A 6,827-nucleotide genomic window follows, 5' to 3' on the forward strand; every position below is an offset into this window, starting at 1 on the left:
GCTATGAGAGGGAGGGCGTGGGGGCAAAGGGATCTACAGGAGCGGCACTCCGGCCGCAGCGAAGATGAAGACTGCAGACTCGGAGTCTGTAGCGAAGACAAAGATGGCAGACTCCGGCCGGAGTCTGCAGCAAAGACGGAGAGAGCAAACTCCGGCCGGAGTGAAGGCCTGGGTCTCAGGTGCCAGAGGAAAACTGGTAAACCGGTGCTGGAAGCCAAGAGAAGGAAGGCCTACTGCACGAATCTCTTCGTGCAGCCGGCCTCTAGTTATTTTATAAAAATATATATTTTTATTGGCCCTCGCCGGTTTGGCTTAGCGGATAGAGTGTTAGCCTGCGGACTGAAGGCTCGCAGGTTCGATTCCATTCAAGGGCTCATGTTGTGGTTGTAGGCTTGATATCTGACCCTGGTTGGGGCATGTGTGGGAGGCAACCAGTCAATGTGTTTCTTTCACATAGATGTTTCTCTCTCTCTGTCTCTCCCCCTCCCTCCCATTCTCTCTAAACATCAATGAAAAAATATCCCCAGGTGAGGATTAACAAAAATTTTTTTTATTGATTTTTTTTTTTTTTTTGAGAGGAAGGGAGTCATGGAGAGAGAGAAACATCAATTGGTGGGAGTCATGGAGAGAGAGAAACATCAATTGGTTGCAACCCATATGCACCCCAACTGGGGAATGAACCTGCAATCCAGGCATGTGCCTTGCCCGGGACTTGAACCGGTGGCCTTTCAGTGTGCAGGATGACACTCAACTAACTGAGCCACACCAGCCTACTTCTTGCTGCAGTGAGTTGGTTCAGGAATGGGAATGTGGTGTGAGTGGCCCAGAGGAAGCCCAGGAGTTCTTTGAAGACTGTGGGAAAGAGAAACTCTCTTCTCCTTGTGATATGAATGAGGACGATGAACCCTGTTAGCTCTCTTGAGACCGTGAGAGGAGTCAGCGTTAGGATGAAGCTGATGGTGGGGAAGGCCCACAGAAGATGGAAGGCAGTGGATGCTGAGTGACAGTATTCAGCTCCTAGATCAGACAATGCCTGAAGCCTGCCCGACTTCCAAAATCTTCAGTTCCCTTTAAAGTTCTAAGTAACGGACTTACCACAGTCAGTCTTAGTCAGCTCAGGCTGCTATAACAAAATGCCATCGGCTGGGTGGCTTAAATAAATCGAACCATGACCACCACGTTCATAGGTTGATGCTCAACCACTGAGCCATGCCAGCTGGGCCCAAGCCATCCTTTCTAGAAACCCCCTCTCTCTAAGCAGATGCAATGCGTACACAGTGGCACACACTCAAATCTGCCCAGGAAAGGGATCTCCATTCTAGAGATCAGCTGTATAAGGTGGGCTTGGACCACAAGCATGCAGATCCTGGAAATGCCTTAGGAGATGTTCTTTGGCCGCTTCAGCTACCGCACGGGGAGAGGAGGAGCCCTGCATTTTCTGCTGACGCGGTTGGCAAAACCAGACCCAGCTGAAGGTCGCCCGCAATCCGCGGGCATCTGTGTTGCGACTCTGAGGAGGAGTTGCAGTGTCACCTCCTGGCCACTAGAGGACCTGCTCCTGTTTAAGCAGAGGAAGGCTTGTTCAGGGCCGCTGTGCCCTGGGGGGATTCACCCATCTTCCCTTCACCTGATTCTCAGCAGCCTTGTGTGCGGATGCTTTATGAACTACACTGAGTGGCCAGGTTATTATGATCTCTGAACGCATAATCATCTGGCCACTCAGTGTATATCCTATATAATAAAAGGCTAATATGCAAATTGTCCCCTCGACCAGGAGTTTGACCAGCAGGCAGGCCGGCCAACCGCCCATGTCCCCTCCCCCTGGCCAGGCTGGCCGGACCCCACCCATGCACGAATTCATGCACCGGGCCTCTAATATATATATACTGAGTGGCCAGATTATTAGGCGACCCTGCTAGTGGTCCCTGGAGCCGTCAGCTCCATAGAGACAGAAAGGAGCAGCGTGGACTCCGGGGGCTGGGGGACGGGGACGGGAGTTGTTGTCTAATGGGCACAGGATTTCAGTTTTGCAAGATAAAAAAGTTTGGAGATTGGTTGCACAATGTGAATTCACTTAACAGTAACGAACAGTACGCTGAACGATGGTGAAGAGGGTCAGTTCCGTGTGATGTACATTTTATCACATAAAGACGAGAATTTAAAAAAATTACCGTCCAGGCTGGTGACTTCAGAGGGGTTAGCACTGCCAGTCACAATCGCTGGGGCGGGGAGCCTGACGGGGGCGGGGAGCAGGGGAGAGAGTCTTGTCTGGAGGAGCCCTTGGCGGGACCCGGGGCCGAATCAGCTGTGACAGCTGAGCAGGGGAGCACGCGAGGGAGGCCGAGGCCGCGCGGATGCCTGGCGTGATCCCTGTGACATGTGCGCTGCCCGTATCATTTCAGCAACTTGAGGACTCGCGGTGCGGAGCCCGGACAGCTGGGGTGGGGTGGCCGGAAGGGCGCCCGGGTTTCAGACGGCCTCAGCCAGCAGCCATGGCATCTGGCTGGTTTGCACGCATCTGTGGCATCGCTGTGGAATGCATCTAAGGGGAGAGGACCTCGGCGACTAGATAGGGGTGTGTGTGTGTGTGTGCGCGTGTGTGTGTGTGTGTGTGCGTGTGTGTGTGTGTTTCTGTGGGGGAGGGCTTGGATGGCGGAATGGCTTGATTAATTTTTAACTCTCTAAAGTTTGGAAGTATTCAGTTCGACTTTGTCAGCCCCAAATCCTCAGGGAAGCGGGGGAAGGAGGGGGTGACATGTCCAATATTCTTCCCCCAGAATCATGAAAGGTTAACCACTCGCTGAGGAAACAATAGATGCCTACATAAATAAACGCATGCTGTGCAGTATCCTGGCCCACAGTGACGGACCGCCCACCCTCAAAGGGTTCGCGTCACTGGCTCGACCAAATGGCCAGCCAGAGAAATTCCAATGAGGGGCATGCATATGCTATGCCTTTTTTTTTTTTTTAATGCTATGCCTTTTCTTAACTTTAAACTTAGACCTTGAAGGCGGAAGGATGGAGGGAAGCAACCGTGCCGCGTGTCTAACAAAGGGAGTATCTGAATCAAGTCTCTTTGTGGGGGTGGAGGGGAGGGAGAGGACCCAACTCCACGGCCTGAAGAAACACTAAGAAACGCATGGGCTCACGTGCAGGGTAGTGTGGCCTTCAGGCACAGCTGGCTCCAGGTGCTCACACACAGTGCTGAGGCATCTGTCTCTTTCCAACGTGTCACCTGGCTTTCCTCTGCCTTTGTTTCCCTGTTGGGCTGTCCGCCCTTGTGTGGTGGCGTCAGCTGCTCCGGACCAAACCCTCATCAGAAAGAGAGCTCCTTCCTCCGAAAAGTGCCTACCGAAGCCCCCCGGGTGGCTCTTGGGGTCTGGCTTGGGTGAGTGCCCACCCCTGACCCACGCACTGTGGCCAGGGAGCTTCTCGAAGGACAGTGCGTGCCTCTTAGTCTTTCTCGCACCGTCTTCAGAAGCGATTGTTGAGACCATCCTCCCAAGTCTGTTACATGTCGAGAAGGTGCGTCAGCGTGGTGCTACTGTAATGTCTATTCCGGCCAACACGTCAGCTTGAGGGCAAGTGGATGGTGCACTTGGCTTGTGTTTGATTTTTCCATTGATTTTTAGAGAGAGGGGAAGAGAAATATCTGTCTGAGAGAAGCACACCGACTGGTTGCCTCCTGCACACGCCCAGACCAGGACGTGGGCTGGGGGAGGGGCGGGGGGGGGGCCTGCAACTGAGGTTCGTGCCCTTGGCCAGAATCGAACCCGGGACCCTTTGGTCCGCAGGCGGATGCTTTATCCACTGAGCCAAACCGACTAGGGCTGTCTCGTATTCTTTCGTTGATTTCTGTGTGCTTGACAGTAAAATGGGGCCTTTCATATAACTGATGTGACCGATGAAGCAATATCCTGGTCTCTGAGGCTCCCACACCCTGCCTTCCCTGGGCACGAGCAGCCGCTGGCGACGAGGAGTGGACTCCCCGGGTCACACCTCTTGGCGCACAGCGTGGTGCGGAGTCTCACCTGACTGTGGGGACGCTCATAGCTGCATGTTCTCCAGCCACCCGCTCAGCCTCAGAGGATGCTGGGTTGTCTTCCACTCACCCCCACCTTTCAGGGGACATTTCGTTGCTCCAAAGAAATCTACACCCCAAAGAACTGAAAGCAGGGGCTCCAAGACCGGTTTGCGCACCTGGTTCACAGCAGCATCCTTCACACGAGCCGAAAGGCGGAGGCAGCCCAAGTGCTGAGCGATGGACCGCGGAGAAGGAGAAGCAGAGTGCGTGTGTGCAGCCCGTGGACTGAGGCTGAGCCTTAACCAGGAAGGGCTCTGGTGGGACCTCAGAGACTCTGGCTAAGACGAGCCGGTCCCAAAGAGGCGACACTGTCAGACAGAGTGCAATCACATCAAGTGCTTACAGCAGTCAAGCTCATGGAGATGGAGAGTGGGATGTGGGTGCCGGGGTCTGGGGGGGCCGTGGGGCGTCGTTGGATGGACAGAGTTTCAGGTTTGCAAGATGAAGAGAGTTCTGGAGATGGAGGCGATGGTCGCACAGCCCTGAGCTTCATGCCACGAGCTGTTCACCTAAAAAACGGCGAAGATGGTGAATTGATGAGTATTTCACCACAATAAGAACAGTGCAAGGCAATCCCCGTGGTGGGGGAGCAGTTTAATATTTCCTGAGGGGAAGGGTGTGAATTTGGCTTCTAGGAGCATACGTTTCCGCAGTCCTCCCCAGTGACCGGGCGGGACGTGGCGGGTGGCTGCGGGTCTCCAGGTAGAGCAGGCGCCTCGGTCACTCCTGGGCTCCGGACGGCTTCATCCGCTGCCTCCCGTCCTTCCTGACGTGTCTGCAGACGCCGGGCATTGCTGTTCGCGCGCGCAGACACGGCGCAGGACAGCACGTCCGTCTTCTCCCACTTGGGCACGTTCTCACCCGTGAACACAGACTCTCAGTTCTGTTGATTCTGGTTCACGCACCGTTTATTTGCATGCCAACTTCAGAGCAGAAGGGAGCAGTCACTTTAATTTCCGCTGCTTTGCAAAGGCTGAGCTGAAGGCTGCACCCCCGCAGCTTGGTGAGCTTGGGCCACTGGCCTTGGCCCGTGGGCCGCGGAGAAGTTCAAGCGGGCAGGGCCCCAGAGGGTGCAGGGCGTGCTTGCATAGTTTTCAGAGTCTGGCCTCCTGGGAACCCGCCCGGCCCGCGGGGTGGGCTCCGGGGGCTCGGAAGGCCAGAGGGCGCCCCTCCCTCTGTGCCTCCGTTTGTTTGAAGGCTGGAGCCCGCGCCGGGGCTGGCGTTTCCCTCCGTGTTTATTTTCACATCTGGGAGATGGGCCCCTGCCACTGGCCAGCTTTTAATGGGTCCCTTCAGAGATGGCCTTTAATGTTTCCAGACGGGAGGGGGCTGGCGCGGGCTTTCTCGGAGCCTTGCAGGCCCGGCCGCCTTGGCTCCCGCTGGCCGCCTGGCCCGTCCCCGGGGGAGCAGACAGACTTTTTCTGTCTTTCCGGGAAACCTGCGCTCGCAGCCTGCTCTCCTCGGGGCTCTCTCCCACGCGGGGCGGGGGAGGTGGCGCGGAGCGGAGTAAAGAGAGAGCCTGGTCTGAGCCGCCACCCCGCCCTCGGCCTCGCCAGGCCGCTGTCCTGTCCGCAGCGTGGGGAGCGCGGGGGCCCGCGCCTGCTGGGCCAGCCTCGGGGTGCAGCCGGGAGCTCGGAGGGCGTGGGCTCGGCTCAGCATGTACCGGCCGTTCCCAGGGCGTCAGCAGGGCCAGCAGTGGGCAGGGTTTCCGTGACCACATCAGCCCGACGTTCCCACTCTCTCCGGCCCGACAGGCTCCTGTGCAGTCACATCCCCGCTCTGGGTCCCTGTCGCCTCCTCCCCCGACCAAACTGCCTGAGCCAGCCGCACGGCATGCGCTCTGCGGGGTGTTTTCCAGGTGCCTCGTCCTTCCCAATCCCACGGACACGTCGCCTCTGTGAGCCTGGCTCCAGTTCCCCGTTGGGAATGACCCCCGACCCCGTGTCCGTCCATCTCTCTCTGCGGTGTCGCTCTCATCCATCAACCTACCAGCCCCACCCCAGCCCCTTGCGGATCACACAGGTCCGCACTCTCCCTCATCCAAACGTCACCGTGTTTAACTCCTTCCAAGTCGGATTAAGTGGCTTCCCAAAGTGACTGCTCCAGTGCCTGGCTCAGAGGAGATGCTTAATGCATGGTCGCTGTTACCAGGCCACGGCATGCTTACGTGTGAATGGTTGAAAGCATCTCCCATTTAGAAGGGACCCTTTAGAGTTCCCATCCCCTCCAAAGACTCTAAATGGGTAGGATGGCGTGGGCGGCGGCCCTGTCTGTAGGTTTGAGAAAACAGAATCCCTCATTTTTGGTCCGTCTCCGGCAGGCGGCAGCGGCGTGGGGGAGCCGTGTCTGTGGAAAAAGACAGATGCGACTGGACGCATCTCCGCGCGGCTGGCAGGCCCTTCCCGGCTCCTGGAATGTGACTGGCTGAATTGTGACTGGCCGACTTCCTCCTCCTGCGGTTGGGTTTGTAATAACACAGACTACGACTCTAGTTTTGCCAAAGTGGAAAAAAAAAAAAATGCCATCCAGTGGATTTTTATGGTGGTTCTTAAACATTTAAAAAATATTATTAAAGATGTAGCTCGGTAAGCCTTTAATGTCCTGCTTGGGGTTGGTGCGCCAGGGCTCCGACCTACACGCCCGGGCCTGGGCAGCCGCGGGAGGCTGCGCCCGGGAGGTGCCAGCCCCGGTTACCGCGCTCTGTGCAATTTTGCCTAAAAGTGGAGTAAGTGCCGATTCAGAG

The 6,827-nt window shown here is 56.5% G+C and overlaps 1 long non-coding RNA gene across 1 annotated transcript in view; it reads left to right on the plus strand.

Annotated features, from left to right (window-relative positions):
• The window catches only part of LOC129149520 (uncharacterized), a 67,649-nt gene extending 61,047 nt beyond the window's left edge, over positions 1-6,602 (plus strand). Inside the window, exon 3 of the long non-coding RNA XR_008556446.1 lies at positions 6,405-6,602. This is a non-coding gene — a long non-coding RNA (uncharacterized LOC129149520). The remainder of the gene's footprint in view (positions 1-6,404) is intronic.
• The last annotated feature ends 225 nt before the right edge of the window (positions 6,603-6,827 follow it).

This window comes from Eptesicus fuscus, chromosome 6 (assembly GCF_027574615.1).
Source record: "Eptesicus fuscus isolate TK198812 chromosome 6, DD_ASM_mEF_20220401, whole genome shotgun sequence".
Classification (NCBI taxonomy): Eukaryota; Metazoa; Chordata; class Mammalia; order Chiroptera; family Vespertilionidae; genus Eptesicus; species Eptesicus fuscus.